This window comes from Pelodiscus sinensis, chromosome 4 (assembly GCF_049634645.1).
Source record: "Pelodiscus sinensis isolate JC-2024 chromosome 4, ASM4963464v1, whole genome shotgun sequence".
Classification (NCBI taxonomy): Eukaryota; Metazoa; Chordata; order Testudines; family Trionychidae; genus Pelodiscus; species Pelodiscus sinensis.
Genome location: NC_134714.1, coordinates 74,142,585 through 74,162,716, shown reverse-complemented (window position 1 = coordinate 74,162,716; position 20,132 = coordinate 74,142,585). Strand labels below are relative to the sequence as shown.

At 44.8% G+C, this 20,132-nt stretch overlaps 1 long non-coding RNA gene across 7 annotated transcripts in view; it reads left to right on the top strand.

Annotated features, from left to right (window-relative positions):
* Positions 1-19,336, top strand: part of LOC102449734 (uncharacterized) — a 95,824-nt gene extending 76,488 nt beyond the window's left edge. For all 7 annotated transcript variants that reach the window (XR_012903506.1, XR_012903504.1, XR_012903501.1 and 4 more), the window contains one exon: positions 18,805-19,336. This is a non-coding gene — a long non-coding RNA (uncharacterized LOC102449734). The remainder of the gene's footprint in view (positions 1-18,804) is intronic.
* Positions 19,337-20,132: the final 796 nt, after the last annotated feature.

Sequence of the window (20,132 nt, the reverse complement as noted above, 5' to 3'; positions counted from 1 at the left end):
TCTGTATTCACACCTCACACCCTATTGCAGTAATCTTTGTACAAAATATACTTTGTGAGGTATCATCTCCATGTTGCCATTGAAATGGAAATCTTGGTAACACCTGACCATGCTTACATCTCCATAAGAAAGCAAGATAGGGACTTGAGCATCCCAGTAGATGGTCCTTTACCACCCTGCAAAGGACTTATTATCAACAGCTGCCAATATGCCAGGCCGTGTCAATAATAGCGACTACAGTCATGGCATTAGTCAACTCCTCAATAATTAATAGACTGGAGAAAATTAGAAGACAATGTTACTGCAGCTGATAATGACAAGGAGGAAGTTTTTGGCACAATTCAATGTTCTAATGGGCCAAAAAGAAGTAGCCTTCCAAGAGCTGGCAGAAATATGTTTCCCAAGAGAGTAGACCATGGCACAAGCCATAAAGTGAGAGAGCAAGAGTTTGCCTTCTACATTTATCCAGAGGCAGGGTATGAACAACAGTGCTACCTGTTACAGTTGGAACTGAGAGCTTTGTGAAAAAGTCCTCCAATAGTCCCAGGTTATCAAAAGCCAAGATAAGAATTGAATCACTAGAAAGTGAGAAATAGCCCTTGAGGAATTCAGATGTAGGGAATGACAGGAATAACACAGATGGGCGGAGACAGTACCTCAAAACCTTGGAAAGGGAAGCCACCAGGCAGTGCGCTGGGCAGGTAAAAAAAGGAATGCCAAGAAGGACCTGAAGTATAAGAAGAGCTGATGCTTGTCTCAGAGATCAGAGATTTGGAAACAGCAATGCAAGTCCCTAATCAAAGTGGAGCTGAAAGGAAGACTAGCCTGCAAGCAAAGGAAAACAACAAGAATGATTCTCCAGCAGATAACATTACGCATCATGTGATGTGAGTCAAAGAGGTTCAAAATGGGCCTTCGTAAGCATTTTATTGAAGGTCCCCCCAGGGAAAATAGATGTGATAAAATTTCTAATTATTACAATAGGAGTTGGATGGAATGAAAAATGACCTTGTGTTTGAAGGTTGTGCATGCACACTTATCCTGGAAACCTATCCCCAATGAGACAGACAGAGCCTTGCATCAGTTTACAAGTGGAAAAAGCACAGTGCTGCACCCCACCCCAGAAAATAATTCTCTGAGAAGGAAAGAGAAGTCAGTATTAGATCTCCATGTTTTCTGAGTCAGGCAACCCAGGAGAAGCCTTTTTGGGACCCTTTAAGATCTGGTCCTCCAGCAGCTGAAAGAGTCAAGGACCAGCAACATCCAGTTACAACTCACAGGCCAAAATAAAAGGAGCTGCCTGTGGTGAGGAAGAGAGTTCTGGCTGGAGCCATTGGAGTTGATTTTGTCGTAAAAGCTTGATTTATGCCCTGAGAAGTATATGAAGAATGACTTATTTTAAAAACAACTGGCTTACAGATACAGAAGGGTTGAAGCCTTACCTGAATGTGTCAGCTCCTTGATCCTGCCTTTCTTCTTCACCACTGCTCCAATAATCCTCATTCTTAAAAATGTAAATGTTCAAAAGTGGAAGGGGGAAGTAGGCTTAAAGTTGCCCCATTTGATAATATAATTGTTGTGTGAATTGTGGATGGATGCAGATTGTATGTATAGTGGTGGCATGTGGCTCGACAACAGATAGATTTTACTAGGTGTAGATACGACTGTAGGTAATTTATATGTATTTGAGTGCAGGTGCAACTTTTTGTGCATGTAAGCCCTACTCCTTCTCCCACTGAAGTCTGTAGTAAAACTCTCACTGACTTAATACTGCACGATCAAAGCGGTAAGGTAGGGCCCCTTCCTGAGTGTCCATCTACTCAAACTTATCTAATAATTAGATACATTGGTATTCTCTAACTATTTTTTTACACAACAGACCATGTGAGTTTGAGACATTAAGCAGCCCCAGTTACTTTCCCCATTGTAATATACTCCATTTCACGTGGAATCCTGGAAGGAGCATAAGGATACACTAAAGTATTACTAGTAAAACAGATGGTACAGGCTTCAGTTAGTGTCATACACTAGTCTGAGATAGTGCTGGTGTTACCCCAGCATGCAAGGGGATCTCAGAGTACGTCTACACAGCAACAATATTTTGAAATAACTTAGTCTGCATCTGCACAGCAAAGAGTTACTTCAAAATAATGTTGAAATACTGTCAGGCTGGAGGACTTCTTAGTCTGACTCCTGTAACCCTCATTGTACAAGGAGTAAGGGAAGCCAGAGGAAGAGTGCTCTATTTTGAAATAAGTGCTGTGTAGACACTCCTAATTTCGAAATAAGATATTTCAAAATAAACTATGCAATTGATGTTGCTCAATTTGCATAGCTTATTTTGAGTTAAACCCTGCTGCGAAGATGCACCTTCAGACTCCTTAATTGTAGTATCTTTTAATAACAACTGTATCAGCATTATATCTACATTTAGTCCTTGGATTTCAACTCCCACAGAAGTGTTTTCATCAAAATAACTTGGTCATTTTTCTTTCAAAGATAATTGGCTGCATGTAGGCTGCAAAATGTCACATTACCATACAAAGCCCCTTTACTGGGGAGCCCTTGTGTGAAACACATTCATTTGAGAAACAATTCTTGCATTTTAGCTGTCTTCTATATTTAATAACATTTTAAACTTTCTTTGGAGGATGTAAAAGTGCTTTGCCAGCAGTCAGGTATTTAGTCTCACAACAGACCTAGCACCTAAGTGTATAACCCCCACTTTAGAATTAGGGAAACTTGCGGTACCGATAAGTCACCCTGCTAATCTATGGCAGAGCTTGGAAAACAGCTGCCTCTAAACTCCATGATTCATTCAAAAGACAAGCCTTCCCCCCAATCATTTTTCTTCATAGGAGGAAGATAGAAATATAATATGTCTTCTTTTTAAGTTAAGTTGTTCCTGCCATTTAGATGTTACTTGCTGCCAGAATCTTCTTTTTGTCACATCATAATGACCACCACACCTGACCTTGTGACATCATAGATGTTATGTGGCAGAAAGCAGAAATGCTGCTTAACAAGAGATTCTGTTTTCATGAAAACGGAAACAGTGATAAAGAAGTAGGGAGTGAATAATATGGGAGGAGGGAATATTTAAGACAGAGAGGAAGAACTGCTTTGGAGTCTGAAAAACTTTCAGAGTTTTCCAAGAGGCATTAGCAGCTGTAGAGGCAGTTCTAAATTGAAATTAACCTCCTTAATTATATACAAATTAATTAGAGCTCTTAAAATAAATTCTGATGCTGTCATCCACTTAAAACTAGAGTAAGCCAAAATCCCAGAAAATGTAATGAAGATAATAATCCTCCTCTGGCCAAGAGATGGCCTGGAGGTGAGTATACTTGTATCTATAAGGATTTTTTTGAAAATGTCCTTCAGACCTCTGCTGTGCCAATCAGTAAAATGCAAACACATTTCATGCAGTCCTGCTGCTTAGGAATACCTTAAAGAATGTCTATGTTGAACATTCTGCGACCGGAGGAAAGTGTATATGCAAACACATTTCCCTTAAATTAACGATTTGGAGTGGAAAGGGAGCTTAAGGCCAGGATTTTCCAATTTGGATGCCTAATGTTGGTCTCTGCAATTAATATTTGGACTCCTTTGGCATCTCTGCACATCAAGCTGTTTTTGTTTAAGTACTTTAATATAGATTTAAGACTAACATGAGGCAGCTATGTTCAGAAATGTTTGCCTAAAAATCACTTTTTGCTTTTATGTTTTCTCATTTGTGTTAATGGAGCAGTTCCTCGTAAGCGGAACTGCCATTGGTCGCTAACTGGTCTGGTAACTGAGCTCTGGTATAGGAGCAACAACCAAACTTGGCTCAAATAACTGAAGGGAATAAATATCCTTTCACACTATACCTCACACCTGATTGCTTCTTTGGGGAATTATGAAAACCATGTGTTTCATGCTGAGATCGTGCCTATTGTATGAAGTGTGCTTGTAGTGAGCCTCAAAGCCCTCTACAGAGAAACAATCATGGCTAAGCTAGTATCCATTTAATCTGTGGACCCCTTGTTCCTGCAAGAGCCTCTCTGAAGATGTATTGAAAGAACTGAGATCTCAGGTACATACTCTTGTGTATCATGAAATCTATATTTAGTTGTGTCAGGAGAACTGGAAGCTTTAGGAAAAGGACAGTTTCCCTTGACATTCAAAAGGAGGGGTTGCTGTTCTGAGGGTTGCAATATGAGAGTGGCCACTGGGGGCAGTGCACCTGCAAGGGAGAGCTATTTGCACTAGGAATGTTAACGTTCTATGATGAGGTAACTGGCTCGGTGGACATGAGAAAGTCAGTGGATGTTATATACCTTGACTTTAGCAAGGCTTTTGATACGGTCTCCCACAATATTCTTGCCAGCAAGTTAAGGGATTGTGGATTGGATAAATGGACGGTAAGATGGATAGAAAGATGGCTAGAAGGCCGGGCCCAGCAGGTAGTGATCAATGGCTCGATGTCAGGATGGCGGTCAGTTTCTAGCAGAGTGCCCCAAGGTTCAGTTCTAGGACCAGTTTTGTTCAATATCTTCATTAATGATCTGGATGAGGGGATGGATTGCACCCTCAGCAAGTTTGCGGATGACACTAAGCTGGGGGGAGAGGTAGATACGCTTAAGGGCAGAGATAGGGTACAGAATGACTTAGACAAATTGGAGGATTGGGCCACAAGAAATCTGATGAAGTTCAACAAGGACAAGTGTAGAGTCCTGCACTTGGGACAGAAGAATCCCAAGCATAGTTACAAGCTGGGGACCAACCAGTTAAGTAGTAGTTCTGCAGAAAAGGACCTGGGGGTTACAGTGGATGAGAAGCTAGATATGAGTCAACAGTGAGCCCTTGTAGCCAAGAAGGCTAATGGCATATTAGGTTGCATTAAGAAGAGCATTGCCAGCAGATCCAGAGATGTCATCATTCCCCTTTATTCGGCTTTTGTGAGGCTGCATCTGGAGTATTGTGTCCAGTTCTGGGCCCCCCACTACAAAAAGGATGTGGAAGCATTGGAGAGGGTCCAGCGGAGGGCAACCAAAATGATTAGGGGGCTGGAGCATATGACTTATGAGGAGAGGCTGAGGGACTTGGGTCTGTTTAGTCTGCAGAAGCGAAGAGTGAGGGGGGATTTGATAGCAGCCTTCAACTTCCTGAAGGGAGGTTCCAAAGAGGATGGAGAGAGGCTGTTCTCAGTAGTGACAGATGGCAGAACAAGGAGCAATGGTCTCACGTTGTGGTGGGAGAGGTCCAGGTTGGATATTAGGAAAAACTATTTCACTAGGAGGGTGGTGAAGCACTGGAATGGGTTACCTAGGGAAGTAGTGGAGTCTCCATCCCTAGAGGTGTTTAAGTCTCGGCTTGACAAAGCCCTGGCTGGGTTGATTTAGTTGGAATTGGTCCTGCCTAGAGCAGGGGGCTGGACTTGATGACCTTCTGAGGTCTCTTCCAGTTCTATGATTCTATGATTCTATGACTAGTCAATTAGTAGCTTCCCCCCCTTCCTGCCTCTATCAAATAGAGGCATCAAGGTGGGGGAGGAAGAGGAGGTACCTCAAAGTGGCAGTGCTGCACAGAGCCTGGGTTTCGTGTGGTGCTGCCGCTTTGAAACACCAAGGCAGCGTTTCAAAGGGGCAGCGCCACACAGCCGATCCTGGGCTCTGTGTGGCCAGAACTGAATGCATTAAATTGTTATTTAGAGGCTCCAATAGATTTTGGGTCCTCATTATGGTAGGCAATAAAGGACAGGTTTTGTCTGGAAGAGCTTACAATCAGAATATACAAAGAGGATGGGAAAAGGGAAGTTTTAATGTCATTTCTTATACTGATGGGGATCAACTTAAACTAATGTGAGGATGGATGTATAAATAAAAGTTCTCTCCAGGATTATTCCATTCCACCATCCATCTAACGATTGCAAAGTGATTTACAAACCCCAATTAATCTTTACAATGCCTTTGGGAAGGAAAAAAGAAAGCAGGCTCTCCTGTTTTATGAGAAGGTATGTGACTTGTCTAAAGTCAGGTTAATGGCAGAAGTGGGAATGAAATCCAGAAAACAGCCCCCAGTCACCTGCTTTTGGGGAGGCAACACTAGGCTAATCAATAGGCAGCACTTTAGCTCTCACCCCTCTAGTCTTGAAAATTTTCCTTCATAGTAAGTTAACCTCCATGTCCTTGTACTTCCACCTTTTAATCTTTCCTAATTTATAGTTCAGTCTATCCGCCAAACTGCTTTGCTTTTAAATATGCTCCCAACCTTGCCCAGACAGAATCCTAAGGGCTGTATCCAGTGGACATTAAAATGTAGCAGTCTATCACCCTGCCTTTTTAATATCTGAATTAATCCAATGACTTGTTAGAATTCATTAAATGAATTGGCAGTTTCAATCCATATATAGTGTTCTCATCCTTTCATTGCACTATTTGGTCCCGGGCTCTTCCCCAGACACACAAGATCAGTGTTCAGGCAACTGCAGTTGTGTTTATACTGTTGTTAAGAAAGAGGTTCTAGCAGTCATCTCCCTTTGCAGTTCTTGCTGCAGATACAGCAGCTTGTGGACGAGCTGATTAATCTTCATCTTCTGCTTAGCCTGGCTATTTCAGTTGGTAGTTCAGCTGCATTTGCTTAAAAGGAAATAAACTCATAGGCTGTCACAGACTTCTATATTTTATTTAAGATTCTTCAGCCTCCTCTCCCCTTACCTCAGTTCATTATTCTGGGCCATGAATTTAGGATCAAAAGGATTTCTTGATAGACCATGCCCATGCCCTTCAAATTTGTGCATTTCTGTGTTCCCACTGAATTGTTTATGAGATGTCCCGTGTGAAAGCTTTCCTCTTTTTTGCCAATTCAGTAATTGGCAGGCAGTATGTGTACTGACAAGTTTCTTTTCTAAAATTGAAGGGGTTTTTTTTTCAATGAAACAGATAGCAGGATCTCTTGCCTCTAATGTGGAGCTGCCGCTTGCAGAGACCATAGTTCCCGGTGTGCAATGAATGCTTCATCTTCATCCAAAAAATGGCTCCTTAGATCACCATGGAGCATCTATACTCTCCATCCTCTGTTCCTTTGTATTAAACATGAGGTGGCTGCACAGTACACAGGGTCTGTAGGCTGCCTATGGGCACTCCTGTATTAGAAGAAATGGAAGCACTACTTAATATTTAATGGCCTCCTAAGTGCACATTGGCAACAACCTTTATCATCCCTTATCTGTTATCAGTTCCTGTAGTGACAACTTAACAGTACTTTGGCAAGTCTTTTGGCTGAGCTCAAAGATTTGCACTTACAAAACCTAGTCTGCCCATTATTTTAACAAAGCTCTTTAAAAAATACAGAAATAAAGAAACTTTTCTGGATTTATATAGAAACAAATATAGCATAAGTAATATCCAGAGATGACATGGGGACAGGTGGGATCACATTCCTCTCCTGATTTTTGCTAAGGTTGATATGCCTGCCTCTGAACCCCACTACATACCACAAAAATTGTGCCACTCATTATAAACAGTTATGCATCATCTATGGAAAAACCCACACATAAGTCTTGTGTCATAAGTAGAGAAGTGACTTGGTGGATTAAACATATTTTTATTAAACAAGGATCGATGTGGCATGTCTTGCACCTTAAGGATCAGATTTTGCAAGGTGCCTTGATGCCAGTAGAAATGATGTTGGACAGAACCAGCAGCCAGGCCAGTTTGGTCACTCTCATGGCACTTATATTATTATACCCACGAATGCCTGCTAGTACTGTGTGAGAACAGCTGAGCCACACTATGGAGCAGTACTGTACTGGAGAATGGTCCAAGGCAAGCCCAGCATTTCCTAGTCTCTGTGAATTGGCTCCTGAGGTAGAACAAGTGAGTTTGCTGATAAGTTATTTCTTGTCTTTTTTTTCAGTGGCATGTTAGTAAGATATTCCTTGAATGTCAAGGTAATGTCCAGTGTAACACAGGTTTTGGGTTGTGGTCCAATTAGTGTTCATTCAGGAGGAAGTTGAGCTGCTTATTGGTTTTTGTATGGTACAGATAGAAGCAGCTGAAAACCTTTTTTTGTTGTTGTTTTTTTGGGGGAGTTTGGTACTAGGTTGAAGTCTCCATCTTTTACAATAGTCTCATGTCAGCATTCAGGATTTATTCTGTAACTGATACCCTGGTCCTGGACTGCCTGACAGAGGTCCGGCTTCTTCATAAACAAATGCCTGGTAGAGGTGTTGGGGAGGTCATTTCAACCTCTTCACAGAAGTATTGGTGCTACAGCTGAACCCTGGGGTAGATCATTGATTTTGTATCTCCAGGACTGGCAGCCTCTCAGCAATAGGTTCACAGTCTTGACAACTTACTCTGGTAGGACCAATCACAATTTATATAGCAGACTGTATGCCAGATTGTGTTTCATACAGCAGAGATGTTAAAATGCATGTCATTAAGTAACCATGTAACTGCTGAAAATTTCAGCAGTTACACATGGGGTGGCAGGCAGCTTCCCAGGAGCCAGTACATGCCAAGAACCAGCTCCCCATGCATACCGGGAGCCTGCATGTAACCATGAACATTAACCAATGAGGTGAGGTTAAACTTTCACATCTTTAATATGCAGCAGTAAGATCTAGGATGACTATCCTTGTTTTCTGCATGTCCTCAAAGCCATTCTTGAGGTAGGTGGTCAGTGCCAGTATTTGATCTTGATACTGCAATTTGGCTGGAAAACTGCTTGATCTACGCTCTAGATAGCCTCACTGGTGGGAGCAATTCTTTGAAGGATGAGCCTTTCATGTAACTTGGCATCAGTCAATAGTCTTTCCCAGGCTTGGGCAAGTCTATTACTTTTGCTCATGGCTCTGAACCTGATCCTAGATGTTTAATTTCTTAGTGACTTCAGATAGAAAGTCTTGCTAAGAATCACTGACATGGCTAATTACTAGTGACCGAGTTACAGTGACCTCAGCATAACATTCCAAAGTGCAATTCAGCAGTGGCCTCCAGCCATGGTAGATATATGCCTTACTAATACGATACAAGAGCAACCACTAGAGAATAGTGTGATAGAAGCAGAGGGTTCAATGATGGCTCTTTATCTCTACAACAGCCCTTCCAGTGACCACCTAGACAATTGTAAAATCAGAATTTCATCTGTGCTAGTAGCTTGACATATTTAAAAATAGGACACAGCAAGAAGAATGCCGTCCTATTCTCCTTAGGTCTGGTATCTTACCAGATAACAGACTATTCTTTAGAGATGAAGACCCCATGTGTAGAGAGATGCTGGTGTAGTGTTGGTTCTTCCAAATCCCTGTTTTTGGTTGTTTTTTTCCTTTGGGTTTTTTTTCTGGAAAATTGAGTTTTGAACAAAACAAAAATTACTTCTGGCAAAAAACTGGGTGAAAAATGCTGACTTTTTATTGAAAACTGGACACTGAAACCCCCAAAATTTAGACTAAGACATTTGTGGTACTTTTGTTGTTTCATGCCCCCATTTTTCTCCAGGAAATGGGCTCCCTAGCCAGACTACATCTTCAAAGATGCCTTGCAGCCATGTTGACTCCAAAGAAACACTGCAGATGCTCTGCAAGAGGAGAGAACATAGCGTGTTGTGAGAAGTGTAGTCCAACCAGGCAACCCAGCCCATATGTGAGGATTAGGACATGTCACCACGATGGCTTGGTCCAGAGCCGGCCCAAGCTACAGGCTGACCAGGCTACCACCCGGGGCGCCCCATTGTAGGGGGTGCTGTGTGGGGCTGCCAAACTGGGCAGGGGTGGGGCTGCGCATGCGCTGGGCGCCTGGGGACCAGGGTCGCTGCATGCCTGGGAGCGGGGCCACACATGCGCTGCACTCCCAGGGGCGGCGCTACACGCCCGGGGTGCACGAATGGCTCGGGCTGGTCGTGGCTTGGTCTGTGGTGATTTAACATTGCGCTTAGCCAGAACAAAATATTTGTATTCAGTTCCACTAACTACTGTGTGCCAAGCAGGGGAGGAGAAATGTCTCCTCTCCAAAGAATGCTTTGTTAGCTCGTGCAAAGAATCCTGCTGCATTTTGAGAGGTGACAAGTAAGACTTAAAGTGGGTCATCAAGGTGGCCAAAAAAGGGGAGGAAGAGAGAACATAGACATGGCTTAGAGGAGAGCAGGTTCTAGTGACACAGTCAAGTTTGATATGCAGCTCACTGACTGACAGAAAGAGAGCTCAGTGACTATCTCCACCTTGGCTGTTTTCTGCCCTTTTCAGAACAAAAAGTAACTCACATTTAGGCCCTCACACATACAATGGGGGAGGTGGTGTTGTGCTCTGAGAATGGGGTTTAGATGCCCCTCATACAAACGGAATCTGTTATAGTTTGCTTTCTAACTTCAGAACTCTGGGACGTCATGGTCCTGTTTGTCAGTTAATGAGCCTTTTTATACTCTCGTGTCATGAGTCAGGCATCAGACCCAGTCAGTTTCTATACAGCCAATACTATTACCCCATGCTCAGTCACTGACAAACTCACAATTTCCTATTAGTGTCCATTCTGCACCTTTTCTGTAATATGAAGATTTGTGCTCTGTCCCATCAAAGGAAGAAATAACCTTAACATCTATTTATGCAAGCTGTCTGATCTATGAGATGTTTGTCAAAAATGAATGAAGTTCCATCATCACACAATAGTAGACTTCTTATTTGTTCAAGTCTATGTTAAACCTTGGCAAGAAAGACACCAGCTCCAGTGTTTGCACTGAGTGCTAATCCTCCTAGATTTATTATAGTCTGGCACAGTTCTCACAAAAATCATAGATTTTTGTTTCATTTTTGCTAAAAACATGAGTAGCTTCTGTATTCCCAGTTTAAATATTTTTACAGACCAATTCCCAATACATGTCTTTAAGTCCTATTTGAGTTCTGTGTCTAGTGTTTATTTTATTTCTTTCAGCATAGATTTTCAAAATATTTTTACCATCCAGCATTCCTGTATCGTGTATGAAAGCGTCTGGCTATTTTGCATTTCATACAGATATGTAGGGCAAAATATGAATTTTATTATATAGAAACAGGAAATATACATTTTGAACTAGGCTATGTCTACACTACAGAGTTTTTTCAGAAAAACGACTGTTTTTCTGAAAAAACTTCACTTACGTCCACAGTACAATCATGTTCTTTCGAAGAAAAAAAGAGCTCCTTTGGAAAAAAAATGTGTGTGGACAGGGAAAAGGGAGTTTTTTTGAAAGAAGAGAAAAGAGGAAAAAGCACAGGTGCCCTGGTGGCCATTCTGCCCATAGTAATCACAGCTGAAATGCGAGATAGCGTCCATTCAGTGTGGACGCTATCTTTTGAAGAAGCAGATCGCTTTTTTGATGCACTTTGGCAGTGTGAATGCTTTCTTTTGGAAGAAGTTTTTTTGGAAGATCTCTTCTGGAAAAGCTTCTTCCAAAAGAAGCCTGCAGTCTAGACGTAGTTTTAGATGGTATTGAATTTGTACTCTCTGGTTAGTAATGGAGCCAACATTTATTATCTGCATTATCTAATTTCATTCCTTTGCTGTTGTTTTGTATTTACAGTCTGTATTCCATGACTTAATAGATTTATGTGGTTTTCCATTTCAAAACATAATCATACAATTACATGTTCATTTAGATCATTTTGATTGCTGAAACTTCACGCTGATTGCTGTAATTTTCTAGATCAGATAGCTTTGTTGGGGCCTTTCCTTTTTTTAGAACAGAGTAAATAATCTGTATAATTGTATAACCATAATCTAATAAACTCAAATTGAGCTTGTTTGTTTATTTAATTTATTTATTTATTAAAATCACTTACTTGCATTTGTTTTAAGGATTGTCCATTTCTGAAGAAATCCTTCTATTTGTTTCACTGAGATTTACTCTTTACTTTTATAACATCCAGAGGTCCAGGTTTCTTCCCTGATTTTAATGATGAAATCACTTACCTCCACTTTCATTGAGTGGAGTGAGTGCAGCCTGGCTCTGCCCAACCAACCAGGCTCTGCCCAACCAGGAGGTAAGAGACAGTGGTGCCTTCTAAGGATGTTAAATATTGACTAATCGAATAGTCGATGCATTTTGCATCGACTATTCGAATAGTCAATAGGGCGATTCTGCCTTTGAAGTGTAGCAACAGCACTAGGGCTGTTGCTACTCTTCAAAGGCGAAAGTGCCATATGGAGCCCGGGATCAGCTGGGGACTCCAGCTGATCCTGGGCTACATGTGGCGCTGCTACTTTGAAATGCCACGTGCAGCCTGACGCTGGGCTCCCCACAGCATTTCAAAATGGCATGCTGCTCAGTGCCCTGGGATCAGCTGGGGAGTCCCCAGCTGATCCCAGGTTCCACCTGATGCTGCCTCTGAAACGCCGCGTCCAGTTTGGAGACACCCCAGCTGGCCCTGGGCTGCACATGGTGTTTCAAAGTGGCAGCGCTGCGTGGAACCTGGGGTCTGGCCCCAGGCTTCAAGCGATGCTGTCACTTTGAAATAGCCCCTTCTCTTCCCCTCCTACCCCCACTTGCTGCCTTCTTTCTGATAGAGGCAGCAAGAGGGCGAGGGAGCAACTAGCTGACTAGCATGTTGATTGTCTGATAAACATTTGCTCATCAGATAGTCAACTACTCCTTCACATCCCTAGTTCCTTCCCCTCTGGCTTGAAGGGAGGTCACAATTATTCTACAATTATTCTAATCGTACTAAGGATTTCAGAAATTTGGGAAGACAGTACATGAAAAAAACAGTGCTAGATATTCTGAGGTTATTCAAATAATGAATATGAAAATAAAATATTAGGAGTCCACCAAAAGCCCTGGCTCCCACAGGTGCATGAACACCGGGCTTCAGCTCCAGCGGTTGTAATGTGGTGGGCGGCTGCCGCAGCTGAAGCCCACTGTTCGTGGTGGCTCTGGAGGGTAGGGTTCACCGTGGCCCCCTCAGCCACCCAGTGTCAGCCCTAACTGCGAGAGCCCCTCACTCCTCTACTACTGCCCAGCACTAGCCACTGACCCAAGAGTCTCCTGCACCCAACCCTTCCCAGTGCCAGTCTCTGGCCTTCAGAGCCCTCCCAGTGGCAGCCTCCCATCCCCAATGCCTCAGTGCCAGTCCCCACCCCTTAGAGCCCCCTACAACCAGCCCCCCCAGTGCCATCCTCCTGTTTCTAGAGCTCCACTGCACCCACCCCAGGCTCTCCCAGTGCCAGCCCCCAGTCCCTAATATTAGCCCCATCCCCAGAGTCCTTCAGTGACAGTCCTGCCCCTATAGTCCACCCCCCCCATTACTAGGCCCACCCACAGGACCTCCCAGGGCCAGCTCCCCACCCCAAATGCCCCAGTGTGGCCCCCCAACTCTTAGAGCCCCCCCATGCCTGAAAGCTCCCATGTACTGTACTAGCTCCACCCCCAGAGCCTCCCAGTGCCAGCCCTTTGCCTCTTAGAGTCCTCCATCCCCAGAAGTGCACCCCACCCCTGGGGTCCCCAGTACCTGCCCCACCCACCTTACCTAGCCCAGCATTGCCTCCCAGCTGCCAGCTGAGTGTTGTTGCCCGGGTTGCAGCTGCTCTAAGACTGCTATGCTTTTGTGGAAAAGCGTCCGTGCCAATCTAGACACTCTGTTCCGAAAATGCTTTTAATGGAAAACTTTTCCATGAAAAGCATTTCCGGAAAATCCTGCCAATCTAGACGCAGCCCTGGTGTAGCTGTACTCAACATGGTCTAGTGGAATTTCTGTTGTGTACTGGTATCTGATGTCCCCTCTTGGCCTTAATTTTATTTGTGTCATGCTTAAAAATTATGGTTAAAGACAGGTCATGGGAAATAAAAACTCACAGCAACCTACAGCCTTCATTAAAAACTCCGATGGGGAATTTTTAACACTAAGGATATTTAACAGTCTGGAGCAGGGGTTGACTTACTGCTGCTCTAGCTCCCAGCTGCAGCTCCAGCCCAGAACATCCATTTGCTCCTCTTCCCAGAGGATGAGAAGCACTTGTCTCGAGCTATTTCAGCAAGCTAAGGGCAGGAGGGAGGCAGGGCACATGTGAAAATGCTGCCTTTCACTATATATCAACTAGGGCTGTGTCTAGACTGGCCAGTTTTTCCGGAAAATCAGCCGCTTTTCCAGAAAAACTTGCCAGCTGTCTACACTGGCCGCTTGAATTTCCGCAAAAGCACTGACTTCCTACTGTAAGAAATCAGTGCTTTTTGCAGAAATACTATGCTGCTCCTGTTCAGGAAAAAGTCCCTTTTCCGCAAAACTTTTGTGCAAAAGGGCCAGTGTAGACAGCTGAGATTTGTTTTGCACAAAAAAGCCCCGACTGCTAAAATGGTGATCGGGGTTTTTTTGCGCAAAAGCGCATCTAGATTGGCCATGGACGCTTTTCTGCAAAAAGTGCTTTCTAGACGCTCATGCCAATCTAGACGCTCTTTTCCGAAAATGCTTTTAACGGAAAACTTTTCCGTTAAAAGCATTTCCGGAAAATCATGCCAGTCTAGACGTAGCCTAGCAGTGAGGCAGATAGGCCTCTCACTCACTCATCCAATATTACTAACTTCATACTCATGTTGGTGGCGGAAAGGTCCTCATTCTGCTCTCATCTTCTCGGATATTGCCCTCCTCTGCCTTATTGTCACCTGCCTTCTGCTCTCCTGAGTTCCCTCAGATCGCAAGTTAGGTATGGGGTCTAGTTGGCATCTTTGATGCCAGTGTTGCTGGTAATTAAGGAAGAAGAAGATCGCTGAATCTGCTTCCTTACTCCACCATGATAGTCATGTGACTCCACATACAGAGAACTGGTAAAGCTGAATACAGGAAGTCCATTCCAGAGAGTAGAAGCTGAAGGAACTCATGAAAACAATGGCAATATTATTTGAAGGGAGAAGGATAGTGTAAGGCCCTGGACAAGATAAAACACTAACATGCATTTTAAGTCAAAATTAAACAAGCCCTATAATGTTACCCCCAAAACTACAAGTCTCCCTTATACTTATCGGTCACTGAAATACACTGAAATTGGGATGGTTATATTTTTGTAAATTGTTATGTATAATATAATGGTGACGCTTTGTTTAACTAAAAGCCTTCATGAATGCTGACTGGGGAAAAGTTCTTGAAATATAAATGGATATGAAAGAAGAAGCACTCAGTTGTAATGGTTTGTATTATTATGGAATCATTTTCTTGTAAATCAAATTTGGCAAAGACCACTGAAAGGTATCCAGGAGGCCAGAATGAAAAGTCTTAGCACTAATCAGCAATCCCTGCAGTGGGAATTAGACTTTATTCTGCCCTCAAGTTATAGCTGTGTTGTTCTGCAGCAAAATCTGCTACCTAGGCAGATGTTTGCTAATTACACCCTCACTAAAATGAACACACAGCTGTACAATGCATATAGTGACTTTTGTACTAACTCTAAGTCAAGGCAGCTGATAGGAGGAACCTATTTCATGCAGCATATCAAAGATTTTACATTGGAGTTGCAAGTGGTTCTGTTATATAAGCCCAATGAGCCTGGGACACTCAAACATCAAGCCCATATGCATGAAATAAAGTCCAAACTCCTGATTATCATCATCTGATATAAGTCAATGTATTTCAGTTATCTTAAATGGAGCTACTCTGATTTACACCAGCTGCAAATCATGCCTAGCAGGACATCATAAGTCCTTCTCCTAGTGCAACCATTTACACTAGTGCAAACCAGGGTTTCAGTTAGTCATTAGCAGGGATCAGGAAGGGGCTGCCTCTCCAGTATATTCTGAGAGGAATGTTAAACATTTCTTCCTTCTGAAGCATCAAGGCTGGCCCTGTCTGGAGAAGGGACATTAGGTGATATAGGCCAGGGCTCTGAGGTAGCACCAAGCATTCTTTTTTCAGGTGGTTGGCAGGCTAACTTTTGGCTACATAACTAGGGACTAGCTGATCCCCATATGTAGGGCTAGGAAGGAATTTTTTTTCAGGTCAGATTGGAAGTGACTTTGGGTTTTTTGCCTTTCTCTGCAGTATGTAGGTGTGAGTCATTTGCTGGGATTATATAGGTACACCTCACTTCATCATTTCCCTGTCACTGTGTTGGCCTTGAGCACTGGTGCACCTCTGACAATTCCATTCTTTGCCTGTGGCACATAATAGTCTAGTCACTTGTGGGCTGTAATACTTGGTCTCCCTTCAGTTGTTAGGCTTATTGTGTGGGTGCTGGTGGCCTGTGACATTTAGGAAGTGAAACTATATTATCACATTAGATGATCCCTCAAACTCTGTAACTCTGAATTATACGCAGAAACACTTCTGAAACAGTGAGAATGGTCTGATACTTTCTTTTAAACTAGAGGATACTATAGAGCAGTGGTTCTCGATCAGGATTACATATAGTGAATATGCAGAGATATGCAATAGGACACAACTATTCATCTAGATATTTGCCTAGTTTTACATCATCCTACATAAAAAGCACTAGCAAAGTCAGTGCAAACTAAAATGCATGGAAGGACGATACTTGTACAGTTGATTTCTTTTCTAATTATATGATAAAAATGAGAAAGTAAAAAAATGTTCAGTAGTAGTGTGCTATGATACTTTTGTATTCTTATGTCTAATTATGTAAGGAAGAGGTTTCTAAGGGAGGTGAACTGTGGGGATAAGCAAAACAAAGCAGACTCCTGAAAGAGGCATAGTAGTTTGGAAAGGTTGAGAGCCATTATTATAGAGGTGTTACTATGCTAACTTTGTTGTATCACATTTCTTACCAGGACAATGTCTAGTGGTGAAAAACGTAATATTATAACCTGATAAGAGTAGAAGCTGGTCTCAGAACAGAGAGATATTAGTCAATCTAAAATCTCTTCAGTAACACTTGGCAACTCTGTAATGTCTTACATCTGATGGTCTAAAAGTGCTTTAGAGATATTCATTCTAGATATGGGACAAATCTCTTAGATTGGACTCTATTTTTTCACAAAGCCATTCTTATTGAAAGTATATAACATTTTCTTTGTAAATGTATAAAACTATTATAAACGGGAAATATTTTGATTTAACAAAATCCTGAACTAGCACATACTTAATATTGAGTGGGTTTTGCATAAAGCAACCTTTTTATTATGCAAAAGGCATAATAGTTTTAAAATTAAATGTAAAAACTTAAATCTCACAGTGACAAATATATAAAGTGACAAAAATAACTCAATTAATGTCTTAAATGTTGGTTTTGTTAGTCATAGCTCTAAATCATGAAGAAAACAAGTACATGGTAGATAACTCACAAAAGGCAAAATGCCACTTTATGGGGCACAAGAACAAGTTTCATAAAGCTTGATTGAAGCCTCAGTGGCACCAAGCAGATTAATAAAACTGTTAAAAATTTACATAATACACAGCAGGGCCATCCTTACCCATATGCATCTGCGTAGAGCACCCAAAAATTTGAGGCATCACTGAGGCTGTGTCTACACTCGCAGCTTCTTGTGCAAGAATGGCTGTTCTTGCGCAAGAATCCGCAGAGCGTCTACACTGCCCATCCGCTCTTGGGCAAGTAAATGTACAGTATGGCGTGATAAGAAATGGCTCCTTGCGCAAGAGCTACGCTGTTTTCTATCAAGCTTAAGCTCTCTTGCACAGGAGGTCTTGCGCATGAGGGCAGTGTGGACGTTCGGCAAGCGTGTACTTGCGCAAGAATTGGCCTCCAGTGAAAAACACAGGTGGCCTCTCCGACACTCCGTACAGGCAATCACCACTCATTGGTTCCCCCTAATTGGCCTCCCCTTAAAGGCACAGGCACGGAGCACAGCCATTTGCCACGTGCCGCCCGGGTAGCAGCCAGAGGGAGGAATGGCAGCTGCCCAGCCTCAGCCAGGTCCCTCAGACCCCATGGAGGAGCCACCCCAAAGCACCCAGCATGCCTGAAGGGGCAGCAAGCGGCAGGCTCCATGCTGGAGCACCCCTAAGGTGACTGCCCTCCTGGACCTTTGGGGAAAGGAGGCGGCCCTCTGGGACCCCAAGTCCCGGAGGAGGAATGCACACATTTTTGCCCAAATGGCCCAGGCACTAGCCAGAAAGGGACACCCGGCCCGGACCCTGGAACAGGTCCGGGCCAAAGTGAAGGACCTGCGCCTCACCTATGTGCGGGCCAGTGAACATGGGGGCGGCGGAGCCACTGCCTGTCCCCATTATCACCACCTGCACCAGATCTTGGGGGACAAAGGGGCCACTCCACTGCTGTCCCAGGTGGACACGGAGGAGGAGGGAGACTTTGAGCTTTCTGTTCGGGAAACAAATTGAGAGGATAAAAATGAGAAAATATACATGTCTGGGATTTTTTAGCTAAGATGTAATGTAGACTGTCATGTAATGTCAAGTGTGTCCGGTATTTTTGTTGAAACCATCCGGCAACCTTACGTGCAGCCAGACCAAGTGGCACAGAAACGCGGCAGCTAGCCCCAGCACATGCCTAGGACACCAGGGATTCCGCTCGACCAGACCGGGGGTGGGACGGGAGGTTTGGCCAGGAGTAGGCCAGCCCCAAGATTGCAGGCCTGACCCCACACAGCCTAAAGGGTGCTGCACACAGCATACATCCATGGCCACCTCTGGGACACTGTAGCTTCCCCTGGAAAAGGCACAACAGGCCCCCCCAAGCACATGCGGCCCCCCTGTGGGCTCCTGGGTCACCTTGGGACCCCCCTTCCTGGTGCCCCAGGGGAATTCCCCCTCACCAGCCACACCTGCCCCCGGGCATCGTGACGTGCTGGGAGGAGGGCACGGGGCTCTGGAACACCATTTGGGGCAGGGCTAACTGACCATGTTGCTCTCCTCTGCTTCTCCTGTAGTGGGACCCCCAGCCAGCGAGGGACCTTCCAGCTCCATCCCGCTGGTGCAAAGGATCCAGGGCCCGTCGCAGCGCTCCCGGGACTGCCACCTCCTGCTCCACCACCATGTCTGCGCGATTGAGCGCAAGGAGCGCGCTCTGACAGAGAAGATCCGCGCAGATGTGGAGTGGCGGGATCGGGTGTAGGGCCAATACCTGGAGCGCTGCGACCGTGTCTGCACTCTCCTGGGCACCATTGCCAATTGGATGGGCCTGTGCAGCAGCCCAATGCTGCCAGGCCCCCCTCTGCCACCCTCAGCTCTCTGCCCACTTCTCCTCCTGCCTTTCCCATGCCCCCTCCTGAGGTCCCTCACCCTCGGCACCTCCTGGTGCAGCCTGCCCCAACCCAGCACAAGGGGTGGAGGTGCCCCTGCACCCATGGGGGTGGGAGAGGCCTCCATTATCCATCATGAGGCTCCTCCTCCCAGTTCAGAGTCCCCTCCTACCCCTTCCCCACAGTGCACTCCCTTCCCCATGTAAATAAAGAAATGCCTTATGTACAGCAAGTGCATTTTATTTATTGGGAGGTGAGGGAAGGGTGGCAGGAAGGGGTGGTGATGGGAGCGGGAAGTGGCGGCACAGGGGCATCCCTGTGGTAAGAGGTGTAGGAGTGGCCTATTGTGAGGACTGGTCCAACATCACTCGGAGGGCTTCCCGGACCCAAACCCCGTGGCGGTTGGTCTGCCGGGTGGCAGCCATGCGGGGCTGCTGGTAGGCCTGGCCCTCACCTACCATCCACCCCGGGAGGAAGGCTTCCCCCATCCCCTCAATAATATTGTGGTACATGCAACATGCCGAGATGACCTCCGGGATGTGGTGCACCCCCATGTCCAGGCGGGTCAGGAGGCACCTAAACCGTGCCTTCAGACAGCCAAAGGTGCACTTGACAGGATTGCAGGCCCGGTCCAGGTGGCTGTTGAAGGTGGCCTGGCTGTGGTCCAGGTGGCTGGTATATGGCCGCATCAGCCAGGCCCTCAGGGGGTAGGCTGCATCCCCCAAGATACCCACTGGCATCCTGACATCCCCAATAGTGAATTCCGCCTCCAGCCTGTGGCACAGGCCTGAGTGCCTGAAAATGCGAGCATCATGGGCCCACCCGGACCACCCCACATAAATGTCCTGGAACCGGCCCTGGTGATCCACTAGCGCGCTTGGAGCACCACGGAGAAGTAGCCCTTCTGGCTTATGAACCAGGCCGCTTGGTGCTCTGGTGCCTGGATGGGGATGTGGGTCCTGTCTACGGCTTCCCCGCAGTTCAGGAACCTGAGGCTGGAGAAGCCGGTATTGGTG